This window comes from Acomys russatus, chromosome 2 (genome assembly GCF_903995435.1).
Source record: "Acomys russatus chromosome 2, mAcoRus1.1, whole genome shotgun sequence".
Lineage (NCBI taxonomy): Eukaryota > Metazoa > Chordata > Mammalia > Rodentia > Muridae > Acomys > Acomys russatus.
In genome coordinates, this window is record NC_067138.1 from 49,195,449 (window position 1) to 49,210,482 (window position 15,034).

The following is a 15,034-nucleotide window of genomic DNA, read 5'->3' on the forward strand; positions in this document are numbered from 1 at the left end:
CTTATAATCAGTTTAAATTAACAAATATTCTTTTTTATCATTTGTTCACACAGTTCATATAGATTCTTTGTATGAACTGATGAGTGTTTTCCATAAAAATAAAAAGCAAATGAATAGATGTTTTATGATCATAACATATGTTTTAACTATAAGAAAAAAGGCGAAAGAAAAAAGTGATTATTTTTAAATTGATACAATGCATATGTAAAAAATAAAAAATATCAAAAATAAATAAATTGATACAATGCTTAACTGAAATATAAACAAAAGCAGTATCTTTATGTATCTATATCTCCATCATCAGGGTATATATCCTATAATAATCCTTTGAAACAGGATTTTGTACTCAAAGATGCTAAGATATTTTATTAATTCTCTATGGAAGTTTAAAAACAGCATGATGATTTATTGAAAACAGAAATGCAAAATCCTTGAAATATTTTAACAACATGTATTTTAAATGTAGTATTAAAAAACCGAGAGTACAGAAAATAGTGCAATGCTGCGTGGTGCCAAGAACTAAACATTAATGTTATATAATAATATATTTTCAAGTAAGAAAAGTAGGCCACAGAAAAAACAGACACATACACAAAAACCATGAGCAAGAAAGAAGTACTTAATATTTGACATGTTGGGGACAAAGTATTTTTGACAGATCATTGTCTTAGCTTGTTTTATGACCCACATGGCACCTAATATCAATCAGAGATAAAATTTTCTGAGTAAGTCATCATACATAAGTCTTTCTTCTCAGTAGCCTGTTAATAGCAGGGGAAGCATTGACTTAGTCATTGCAGATTACTGACCAGCTTATTTATTTCTTTTTACTTATAAATAGCACTTAAATACAAATTTAAAACTAGAAGCAGGTATATGAATAGAATGGGTTTGATATGAGTCTGCGTGTGTTTAAATGTAAACTACTACAAGACTGATTTTTTAATAATCCAGCACATAATGTCATAATGTCATAATGTCTCTCATGGTTCCCCTTTTGAGCAATAGTTTTGCCCCCAAAGTTTGGATCAATTAGCTCCTATTCTTGTGGATCTGCAGATGTCATGTGATTATGGTACTGTCAAATCTAAATATTGTCAAATGCAAATCTGTGATATAAAAAGATTCAGATAGATTATGGAATGGAAGCTATTAAGCTATTAAGTTATTTGCCTATGAAAACATAAGAATGTATATACTTATAAACACTGAGGTAGTAGTTTTCAGAATTATAGCTAGATATTTGATATTAAGTATGGAAATCTTGACTCAATGAAAATTCCTAGCATGACAATTTTTAAAAGGGTAGACATACAGAACAACTCTTATTAATTATTACAAATTAAATGTACTTTCTATTGTTTAAAATCTTCTAAATAATACACACTTTACCTTTAAATATTTCTCTTTCTGCAGACAAGTTATTAATATATCAGTATAACCAACAGAGAAAATCCTGAAGAATGAGTTTTCTCTTTCTTGTTTCATAGTCTCCCTTTAATTTTATCCTGAATGACCAGAACTGTATTTATTATACATGACCTGACAAGAGCAGATAACATCTGTAATGGTTTTATTTGTGATTCCATTTCCTGCCTTGCATTAAATGCAATATAAATCTTTTACATAAAACATCAAAAGTGCTTTATTCTGATAATTAAAATAAAAGAAACAAAGCACTTCCAGAATAAAAACTGATCAGATTTCCAAAGAGAAGGCTCTGTTTATTTTATCTACCTGAAATATTTGCATCTCCGGAGTAAGTAGGTTTGCTAATCGGTTTACATCTCCAAGCTGGCTTCAGTTCCTTAAATATTTATACAGTCTTAATGTACATCATGCTGGTTTTATTAATTTTAACCCCAAAGCCTCTCCTACCAATTACTACTTAATGACTATATTGCTTTTTCTCTTGATCGCCTTTGTTCTTTGCTACGATATTAAAAGGGGGGTCGGTGGGAGGGAAGCATGAAGCTTAAAATCAAACAGCTAAATAAATTGCCACTCTCAAATATCCGCTTGGAGGACCCAGTGTCTCTGGCTCTACAGTGTTTCCTGGGCAGAGTTTCAGGGATTAATTTGGATTTGTTCCTTTCTTAATCTAATTTAATATAATTTTTAGCTTAAGAAAATAAAATATATTTTTAATAATTGGAGTTAATATTAGGCTTGATGTCACTTGATAAAAAGTACATCAAAGAAACTGAATCATCTTATATCCTTTGAATGATCAGTAAAAGAAAATATGCCTTTTGGCAAGCTTAGTAAGATCATTCAGCCAAAAAAATTAAAGTGTTACACTCATGAGACACACTTAGTATTTCATATTATAAAAGATGCTTGTGAAAGTGATTAATTTCAAATTCTATGGTATTTCTTCTTATTTTTAATATTTGCCTAAGTTAATAATTATTTTGAGATGTGAAATATAACAAGCACACACATAAATACACATGAATGTATTATATGTGAATAAAGATATTGCCCATATCCTGACTTCAAAAATAGTTTCCATAGTTCTAGTGAAAATGTTTATTCATGTAAACATTTACTTGTCTTAATAGCAGCAAAATATATTTCAATACCAATATGTATATATTTCTGTGCTCAGGATAAAATTATGTGCTCTTTTATTTTATTCTTAGTAACTGAAAGTGTTATTGTGAATTAAATAGAATATGTATAAAATATATCATACACAAACATTATTATTATTATATGTAGCTCACTAATATGTATCTGTTTTCTATAGCTAAGTCATTTATCTATATGACTCTATAAACTATCTGTTATCAATATGCTATGCAAATTTTTATGTATAGATGACATTCACACAGCATTGAAAATATTACATGAACCAGCAGGGCATTCTGAAACAGAAAAAGTTATGAATATATTTGTTCATAGTTGAAAAGTGTATTGCACGCTCATTTTAGCTGTGTTTCTATGTATTAGTGCTGTTAGTGATGAAACTATTTAGGCAAATTTAGTTGTCCTGAAAATGAATTGCACTCATTGAGCTTTTGATTATCTCAATTTTTAATGTTTGCCCCAGCTTTGCTGTGTTTGGCAGCTCTAATGAAAGATAAACAACACAATTTAGGTTAATGAAAAAAATATAAATCAAGTATTTAGGTTGCCTACACAACCTGAAGGCATAAAACACTTATTTAAATATTTGCTCCACAATACACAAGGTAGTTTCAAAACTCAAATATCTTTGCACATTTCACCTAGTATTTATTTTTTTAACACATGACTTTTTTTTCACATTTGCTTTTACTTGTGAATTTTACGTAGATATTCATATGTCCAGCATAGACTATAACATATAATTGTTTCTAATATTGGTGAATTAAAAGCTCATATTTTTTCTACTAATCCTGATAGATTCAAAATTGGCTTGAAATTCTCACAGATTTAATGTAAGTAAACAGTTTTCAGACATTTTTTCCTTTTAGTGTTTCCAAGATTTTTTTCAGTTCTGTGTTTTTCAAAACCACATTTGTTCAGTCTCAGATTGAATTGAATTGTTTTGTTGTTGTTGTTGTTGTTGTTGCTGTTTTTTTTTTAAGGATAACCTTTACTTGTGTGACACATCAATTTGCCATTTTCCCCATGTTTTTGCTGTATGATCAGTCTCTATATCTCAGAGAAAAATCATCTATCTATTTGTCAAACACACACAATTTTCTCTGAATTTAGCATATTCATTTCTCTATACATTACACAATATAGCCCTTTACACAATCATTTTCACTTTGAAAAACTAAGATTAAAACCTTCAAAGTTCTGAACTATTTCCTGGTCATTGAGGCTTCCTGCCATGCTCAGAATTCAGGCCATATATTCTGACTTAATCTCTACTGCTCTTGGAGAGAAAACTCTCCATATGAGACCTCTCTCTCTCTCTCTCTCTTTCTCTCTGTGTGTGTGTGTGTGTGTGTGTGTGTGTGTGTGTGTGTGTGTCTTTCACTTTTTCAAAAACCAAATGTGGCAGTGATATAAAGGTGTTGTTTGCTGTGTTTAACAGGACAAGATCTCCTCGGGCGTAGTTAGTTAACAGTCATTACCCCTGTACACCATGAATAACAGTGTGTGTAGTTACTGAGATGAAATTGTGAACATCCAATGGAAGTTTGATTCTGTCTGTTTGATTGAAAATGGAGCATTTCCCCATTCCAGAATGTCACCTAGCCTGATTTTTCTGCCAAGGTTGTCTCTTTGTCTTTTGATGTCTCAAAATTTTCAGGTAGCTGAATGGTACTGAGTCCTACTTAACCTGATATGTTTGAATGCATGACATCTATTACAGTGCATCTTACTCTGTTAGCATGGTATTAGACATACACACATTCCCAAGTACAAACACAGACTTACATTAATTGGAATGCATACTGCCATCATAATCTCTTGTTCATATTTTGTTTTTTTGTTTTTGTAAAGAAGATATCACCAATATAACAAGTATTTTGTAGTCTTTGTTTTGGTGAAAGATAAAAGGTGGTATTATAAAAATTTAAGTGTATCTTATATTGAATGCTAATAATCTCACTTTTTTTTGGCAAGGATTTCCTAAGATCAGTCATCTATTTTATATTCTGGAGTTCAGCTGTACACACAGGACTTCATTGCTTGAACTTTTTTCTCTTTATACATAGACATTTTTATAAAATATTCATAAGAAATTGTTGACTGTAGAATTGTGGCAATTCTCTTGAGTGATCCTGGGAGTTTTTCAGTCAATGAGCTCCATGTGGCTCTGGCAGCATGGGCTACGCTCCATAAATCACACTAAAACCATTTTATGCTACTTTCTAAAATTACTGCTATCAACAAAACCCATGAGCCTGAATTACTTAATCTATGCAGATGTTGTTAACTGCATTAATTATTTAATTCCGGCAATAAAACAGCAGTTGCATTTGCCTTAATACAGACAGACCATTCACTAGGCTCACTTTTGAAAGAATATGTTTTAATGTGACCACTAGATGGGAGTAGAAAACCTTCCAAGCAACTCACAGTTTGATACTGACTTCCCTAGACTTAGATGTAAGGTAATTCTAGGTTACTGTATCACATTTCTAACCAAAGCTCAAAGAGGATCCTTTGTTAACTATTGGAGGTTACATTGAGATTGAGTTGTTTATGTCAAGAACTGAACTGATCTGAAAACAGTTTCCTCACCAGACAGGACTAGATTGTCATCTATATGATTTCATGATGAGCAAACCACACATACACACACACACACACACACACACACACACACACACACACACACACAAAACCCACAACATTTTTTGATGTTTTTATTGACACAGAGTCAACTTTAGATAATAGTTAAGTAACTAGAATTTTGATGACTTAAGCTGTCCATTTTGAAATGCAGCTGTGTTTTAAATATAATGACATAAACTAGACCTAAAGGAGAGGAATCTGATAAGCTCCGGCTGTCCTAAGGTTGATGGCTAATTGAACAGTTCATGCACATGTGTTGAGTAACGAGCATCTCCAATCAAACACAGGTATAAAACAAAGTGAACGTTTTTAACTGGGTGAGCTGTGGCAGTGAGTCCTGGCAGGTCAATTAAGTTATAATTGGTTCTAATTACCACATTTCAAGCTGTTAATGATTTTGTTGTTGTTGTTAGCCTGTGTCTAAATCAAGAACAAAGGTAAAAATAGTTATAGAAAGTAAAAAAAAAAAAGGAAAATGCATGACTCTTTCATCTTAGTAAACACATCTAAAGCTCAGAATATTCTGTAGTAAGGAAGCAATGAGTAAACAAAATGTTTGTCCTAAACTACAGTATTTGTTTCTCAAGAAAAAAAGAAAAATACATCACTGTAACTTTAAATTTTAAAGTGAGTCATGCTCATTTTTTTATTCCTCTTATTACCCCTATTGCCCCTAGCACAGAGACAATGAGGTCATCAGTATAAGGCAAAGGCTACATTGTCTGCAGAAATCTCAGCTTTTAGAACATTGCTTCTATTCCTGAAACCTTCTATTTACTGCTGTTTAGTGCTCATATGAGTCAGATTTGATTTCATAATATTTCACTTTATTTATTTCTAATTATTACATATGGTTTATATATAAATTTATTCTCTAAAGTTTCTCCTAATAATATGCTTGAGAAAGTTTTCAAAAATTTAATCTCAGTCTACCTTTCCACTATTGGACCCTTTGACCACTGTTTCCTAATTTCACAATCAGAAGACTATTACCATTCAATTATATTTTTACAAGAATAAATTCTATGCCAGCTTTCATATTTTTCCCAAATTAAATATTATTATTTTAAAAAAGGAATGGCAAAAATGTAATGTTTTATGGAAATGTTGTATATTTAAATAACTAACTGTTAAATATATCTCTTATGCTATCAGCCTGTAATAATATTTCTATCAAATTGTGAGCAACAAATGTTGTATTTATAATTATAGATAATAAATGCTATTTTAAAACAATGTTCAAACTGAATTTAAATGTCTTTATCACATCATTTAGAAAAATAGAATAATAATGTAATATTTTACATTTAAGTTAACAGTTTACTTTAATGTTTTTAAAGTAAACATTTGAATTTATAAAAACATTAAAATGCATGAAATCAGTATATATTTTCAAATGCTCATCTCATGATATTTAAGGAAAATGGTAAACTAATTTATGAAAAACAAAGTAAATTTATGAGACAAGTTAAAAAATAAAATTTAGAATCAAATATTATTTAATTATCTTAAGTTGACATAAGGAATTCTTAAACTATAACAATTTCAGTAAGAAAAATTAAAAATGATATTCTGTGGTGATAGTTATTTCTTAGCTTTAGTTTTAAATAAAATACAAATATTTTCACATGTAGTTATACTTACTTATATAGTACAATTTTAATATTTTAACAGTATCAAATGATGAATTATCAGATCAAAAGTATTAGTAATTTACTTAAATTTTCCTAATCATATTAAACACAAAAAAATCAATGATGGAGTAATTGTAAATGATTAAATATAACTTACATTTATTATATTACAATATATGTGATCTTAAATGATGTTAGTATTTTATCTGACAATAGGAACACGTTTTGGCACATACACATATATTTTCCATTTACTTGTTTATGATTATTTCCTTGCAAATATTTAAGCGAATAAGGTATTTTTTATATAACTCAGTATGCTTGGAATCAATATATCAATTTATCAAAGTAAAGAAAAAGTGGGATGTCTTAATAGAAACTGTCTATATCTCCACGTTTATTCTAATTTAATTCTTGATAGCTAATCATGAAATTCACAGAAAATCTAAAATGACTCTGCAATGGATATGTGTCAGGAAACACATGATTTTCTTTACTTTTTACTGTTTCTGGTATCCATTTTGTAAGAAAAATTTGTGTATGCTAAATGTGGAGAGAGCAAGAAGTCTCTGGTTTAAGTCAGAAAAAATGCAATGAAAGAAAGAAACCTAAAAAAAAAAAAATTTTTTTTAAAGCACATTTGTCTGAACATGTCCCAAACTAAATTGAATGAAACCGAGGGATGCAGGCTTGCCCGTTTTTACTTTTATTTTACTTACATTATGTTTCTTTGGCTTTGATTATTACTGTGTAAGGGAACAGATCAAACGCTGATGGAGCAGGCAAGTGTCTAGGCCCCACCCTGGTCCTGGTCCTGCTGAGAAGTCCCTCAGGTGCAAATCTCCCAGCCTGAGTTAGGAGGATTTCCTCTCTTCCGTCAGCTGCCCCACTTATACACATTTTGTTCCTCTCCTACTCGTAAATCACAGAAATACATAGGAATTAATGTAATTACTTTTGCAAAAGCATATTCTGCACTAGGGGAGAAAATGTTCTGTGGAAGCACAGTGGGATGACATAAAAGAAAATATCTTTCTAAAGGAGAAACTGCAAGTATGAGAGAGGTAAGCCGGAGCAGCCCTGTGTGTGCCGCGAAAAGCGAGTTGCATATCTAGCATTATGCGTCCGGCATTGCAGCCCTGCATGCCCCTTCATGACTGAGAGGCAGTGCTACCTTGGGCTTTATACAAGCTCAATCACTAAAACGGTTTCATTACTGCATGTGTTGTTTGTGCTTAAAATCAGCCTGTGTGTTCTCACTTATATTATGACCAAAGACAGAACAGGCTTTGTTCCTGCGTCCAATGTTGTCAGTAGTGCTAGAAAATATACACATATTTCATATACACATATACTTACCTATCCATTTCAGTTTACCCAGCAAGACAACATCTCAAGCTACTGTTGTTAAACAAACAGCAAGGGCTGAGAGCTTTTTCTCTGGCCTCCATAATGGAACAAACAACTTATTTTTTTCATGCACTATATTTTGTGGTCCGTTGTAGCTTATCTCACAGAAGATTCTTAGTCTAATTAAAGAGTGCATGGATGAGAACGTAGGGTGTATTAGAAAAGTCTGAGAGCAAGGAGGAGTAAAACTGTAGCTTCAGCACTTCCAGAGAAAGAAGCGCAAGCTGTTGTAAACAATCTGATTTGATTTGGGAATTTTTCAAGCTTGCTTAACATAAATTTCATTTTAATTGCAGAATAATCTTCCAGAGGGACTGGTTTTATAATCCACACATAAGGTTTAAAAACCTTGGGCTTTCTGCAACTATGGGTTCAAATCCCAGCAGTGACCCCATTCTTTGGTGGTGGCTGAGTTAAGTACCATGCACATGTATATACCACGTGTAAGTGGACATTTTACAGGTGAAGCATCCAAAACGAGAGCATCGGTTTCACTGTGTGACATTCCCAGTGCAGTTTTCCTAAGAACAGAGTGCGTGGTTCATGAATGACTGCGGCTTCTGGGAACCTTGCCAAAAGCCTAGGGAAACCGAAAGTGTGGCTTTGCTCTAAAGGAGATTAAACTCCCTATTTAAAAGCTCCCTATACTCCACCATTGTGCGGATTACACTCATTACTTTTTCCATGTTAGATGGTGAGTTAATACACACGTCTAAATGCAATATCTTAATTCCCTTCTCCCTCTGTGTGTCAGAGTTGGTGGAGTTGCTACCACATGCAGCATTCAGGCTTGGGGATTTACAATAGCACTTACAAGATGATATTGTGTAGGAAATAGTATGCGGGTTGGACAAGTAGTCAAATGAAAGTAACTAAGCAACAATGGTTATCTTGGCAGGAATGTTAAAATAAATATATCTTAAAATATGAGCTAATACGATTGTATTCCTTTTGAATCATTTAGGATTAGTTTTCTACATACATACTGAGGTTTCTCATTATCAGTATTTGTAGAAAGAATTAGAGAAAAAATGTGAATGGGCAACATTTACTTATATCTGCTGCCCAAAAATTGGGCACCAGTGGTGAACACTTGTAAGGTGTAAACAAAAAAAAGATTTGTTTAATTAATCAAAATACCTGGTGAGAACATCTGTTGCCTATAATGGATGGTGGCGTATAATATATATATACATATACATGTATATGTATAAATATTTTTGGAAATTTTATTCATTTCACTTGACTAATTAACAGCTAAACATAACAAATATAATTTATTTATTTAAAAATATTTACAACTTTATGTCTGTGATATTGGTAGAAAATATGAGTTGAAGTATAACAGAAACAACTTTCTGCTTCGGTGGATACATGTCTAACCATGTCATTGGTTTTGTATTAAAAGCACTGTTATAATTTAACTGGTAAGACAATACATACGTCTGCAAGTAATAAATATAAGCTTCAGCATTCCTATTGTTATTTTTAAAATAAATCACTGTTTTTTTTTCAATTCAAGATAATATCTAAACTCAGCTTTATTGTGAAGGTTGGCATAGTCATATTTCAAACCAAAGGTCATATGAAAAATCAGAATGCATTGCAAAAATTTAAGTTTTTTTCTAGTTTTTAATTTTTTAATTTTAATATGAGAACTTTGCAAGATACTGAAATATAAAATAAAGCATAAATAACTATTCTAAAATATTTCAATAATAAATTGGCAAAAGAAGTTTTTTGTAAGCCACATTTGCCATGAGAGGTATTACTCAGAACTAATGATATCATTTAGACCCTGAAGTTTTGTATCTTCAAAATTTCTGTCTTAAATATGGACTGTATAATTTTTATGCTTCTGCTTTAAGAGAACAGTTGTAGGACACATGGCCAAGTCCAGTGCTCAAAATGAGACAGCTTTAGTTTTCCATTTGACCTTTCATTTATATGGAAAGAAAACTTTGCAAGTATGGCTATTTGTGGCATGGTGGCATAGTTATTCACATAAAGAAAACAAAAGCAAAATATTTATATAAATATTAGTGAATCTATATGTTAATAAGGAAGAAATAATTACCACAAGTTGTCCTCTGACTACTACATGTGTATAGCATGCACACACACACTCCCACACACACACACACTCCCACACACCTCAAATACACACATACACAAATTAATATAACAAAGACTTTATAAACAAACTAATTTTAGTATCAAATGAAAAGACTGTATAGCATCAATTTTACAATGATATTAAAAACAAGTTCATGCAAAAATAAATATAGATAAGAAACAGAAAATACATTTGAAGCATACAGTTGAAAATACTTATAGATAAAATTAGGACTAGTCATGAAAGAAATGGTCTAAACCTCTACATAAGCATAAGAAAATGATCTATTCACATGGAGGCATTCCAACACAACAAATAGATAAATAATATTTATGGCTGAAACCATGTAATTCCTCAATTTAAATTAATACTTTGTAACTATGAAGTAAATATGAAATGAAGTACTTTAAATGTGGTGGCATTGTTGGCTTACATTAATAAAACATCTTCTTAAAAGATGGCATAGTGTTATAAAGAAATAGTTGGATGTGTTGGCACCATGGAAGCATGTTCCTTTTCTTCACCCTAGAGAAAAAATGCACATGTGAAGATATGAACTGGAGTAATACTGGCAGCACCATCACAGCCCAAGGGAAAATTATAAGTTCTCTATCAACAGTAGACTGTATGAATAAATTATGAGGTATGGAAAATTGTGTATTAGTATAGATGAAAAAGTGGGAAGTATGAATACTACAACTGAAAGTCAGTGATAGCATGTAAGACACCTGGGACAAATTATTGAAAAATATGTATAGTTGAATCAATTTATACAAAATCAAAAACACGAGGAAAGGAATACATTCTCAGTAAAACACAAGCTTGTTACTGTCATTGATAAAAGTCTGTTTTATTTTACTTACTATTCTGATCTCCAGTTAAATTTATTGTCCTGCAAATATCATGATTCCACTCTTCTTCATGTCTAAATAACATATATATGTATATGTATATATATACATTTTAATGTCCTATGCATCAATTAAGATACCTTTAAATATGCAAAAGAGAGACTAGGTTAACAGAAACTAAAACATATATTAAGTTACTATACTATTATTAAATTTTATTACAAAAATTAAGTGTGAATTCTGAGTATATTCCCTTGTGCAGATGATATCTACAAAAGTAAATCTAGTGTCAGTGTTGATAAATCATGCTACACAGAATTTTTAAATTGTTTGTACTAATTATACATTATAAAGCATTTGTAGACATAGCATGTAGGTGTTTGCTTTTGTAGAAGGTATAATAGAAGCATATAGGAATAAAATCAATATTAACATTGAAGATATAGTCAAAGTGAGAAATAAGAGATAAGGAAATAAAACCAGAATCTTTAGCTAGATGTTTATTATGTAAACAATCTTTATTTCTTGGTATGTGGAAAAATACACAGAATTTAGAATTATTTGATCTGGATCAAAAAACTGATGATTTAAAATCATACTGGGACTCTAAATGAGAGACGCATGGGAGAACAGCAAAATAAAAGGATCCAGAGGGTCCTAGAAATCTACAAGTAGAACAATATGATAGGCAGATTTGGGCCCAGGGGTCCCGCTCAAACTAAGGCACCAGCCAAGGACAATACAGGAGGTAAACTTTAAACCCCTTCCCAGATCTAGCCAATGGTCAGAATATTCTCCACAGTTGAGTGGAGAGTGTGATACGACTTTCTCACATACTCTGGTGCCTCACATTTGACCATGTCCCCTGGAGGGGGAGACCTGGTGGCACTCAGAGGAAGGACAGCAAGTAGCCAAGAAGAGACTTGATACCCTATGAGAATATATAGGGGGACGTAATCCCCCTCAGGAACAGTCATAGGGGAGGGGAATAATGGGAAAATGGGGGGGGGAGGAATGGGAGGATACAAGGGATGGGATAAACATTGAGATGTAACAAGAATAAATTAATAAAAAAAAAAAAATAAAATAAAAAAAAAAAAATAAAATAAAATAAAATAAAATCATACAGATTTCCCACATACATATTTGAAATTTAACTCAAAATCTTTGTGTAATATAAATATTTGCACATGTTTTGCAAGGAGGCACAGCCAGTTCTTTCGAATGTTTGACATGATGCAGAATGAAAAACAATTTGTAAAGTGTGATTACAGGGGTAGAAGGTAGGGAGCCTGTATAACACAGGTGAAGGCCTGGGCTTGACACTAGTGCTTCCAGGAAACATTGAGGAAAACATATAACAGACCCAAGATTAATAATTTAAGGATGTCATGTGAAATAAAAGGAGTAAATGAAAAACTGTAAAAACTATTGAATTGACCTGTCAATATGCATATATTCTTAAACTACCCATAATCAAAAACTACTTTTTAAACTAAAAAGATTCAATTTCTCATTTAGCACTTTTGCAGAAGATTAAAAAATAAAACAAACGAACAAAAGAAGAATACCAAAATCAACAATACTATCACTGCCATTAGTTCTGGGCATTCAAATTATTATATAACATACTGTGTTATCTACATTTCACCAACAATGTTACAGAACCAAAGTATCACTCCTTTCCTAATCAAAGCCTAGCTTGGCTCTTAATATCGGACTTCCATTGTTTTCTGGGTGTTGAAGAAGCTTTGCTCAGATTTGTTGCTGGTTCTTCTTTGTCCCAATCTATACTCTTTTCTTTTATTTTTTTTCCTTCATGTGTCTTCTGTAAATGTTAACTCTTTTAATGTACTGTTTTTATAATTATCAAACTTTGTCTTACACTAAATGTTTCAAATATCTACATGTGTACTAATGCTTGAAAACAATTGAATAGTGTAGTTGGGTCTTTAGATTTAGGGCTTATCCTAACCAATTCTAGGCATTGCTTAAAGTGGTCCATGTGCTTTTAATATCTGGGTTCTGAATATATTACATAATAAAGCAGTTTGTATTAATCAATGTATAAAAATACAATTGATTCAAGAATTACTCAGATCTATATTCAGATTGCTCTTGAGGAGATAGGAAGAAGGGCAAGAATCAAAAAGCTTTTTGCAGTCTTCTGTTCCGCATTTGCTACTCACTTGCATCAGAGTTGAAGGACAGAAACTTCCTTCCTCTGGCTTTCATAATTCCATCCTCTTCCCATAGCTTCTGTTGTAAGTTATGTATTGTGGATGTCCCTGCTTGGACTGGACACCCCATGGCCACTTGTTCTCTATAATTTGACCAGATGTAGCCTCCATCTGAAACAAAGAAATCTTCTTCAGTGAAGGGTGACAGCTGGCATTATCTATCGGTATAAAGTTGTGTTCAGAATACAATTTGAAGCTTGATTACTTTAGGAAATTCGCAGTAGTATGTTCTCTTCTAGGGTCTATGATCTCTCTAGCTATGGGTCTTGGCCTGGCCGTGTTTGTAGTACCAAGCATGAGTGCACTCTGAATTCTGAGCAGATATTAAGTCTGAGCAGATAGTTGTTTCTTACCCTGTGACATAATTGTCCCTATTTCACTGAGGATACTTTCGCGAGCAGAGCATGTTGTTCACAGGCTTAACTAGTGGACAGGAATGTTTGATCACCCCTCTTGGCATCTTGCACAATATTGAAAGGTTTCCTTTAGAAGCCTGGATAACTTAAAGGCAGTTATATCAGCAACAGAGCCTCCCCTGCCTGTGTAAATGCTCAGAAAGGGGAAAAAAAGTCAGACTAGAGATTGTCCTCTTTCCAGCAGTCCTTTTTCCCTTAGTTCACTTTCAGAAGAGGCATTGTAGATCATGTGCTTCCTCTTTCTGAGACTAGTGAGATTTATCCACTTCCGGAGCCTTGTGGATTTCCCTTCTTATTTCTGGAGATAATGTTCTAATCAAGAGGAATATGTGAAGGAACATGTGATGCTCATATTTGTGCCAAATTGAGGGAGTGCCTACTTTGAAGCAAGATATTTCTTGTGTTAAACAGAGAAACCTATTTTGCAATGTAAAGGCCAGCCTAAACTAAAAATCGAAATAAAACAAACATCTGTTATATACTTGGGAATTTCTACCTGGGAATTTCTACCTTTCAATTTAGTTGTCTACACACTTTTATTACTGGGATTATTGGAATAGACAGGTAGCAAATTATTTAAAATGTAATTAAATTTCAAATGTTATACTTGGAAATCTCCAACCTACTCAGAACCCCCCCCCCCCCCCCCCCCGAACTCAGGGCACCTGTGTAAGAGAAAGCAGAAACAGTGTAAGAGACAGAGAGAATAAAGAATGCCAGGAGAACAAGGCCCTGAAAAGCAACTGAGCAGCTCATATAAACCCACAGAGCCTGAAGAGACAAGCACAGGACCTATAGCACTCTGTACCAGGTCCTTTGCTTACATATAGTTTACACTTCAGTTTTTTCATGGGACTCTTAAGGTGGTAAATGAATGGTCTTTTATGGCTGCTCTTGGGGTTCTTTTCCTGTTGGTTTGCCTTGTCCAACTTCAATATGATGGGTTTTGTGTTATTTTATTTATATTTTATTTCATTGTGTTTTGTTGTTATCTTTTAGAAGCCTGTTCAGTTTCTTTTCTAGTCTTCAACACTTTTTGTTTTTATTTTTCTATATACATTAGAATGGTATTTTTGCTAATGGAGTTTTAAATTTACATATTTTAATTTTTAATTAATTTTAA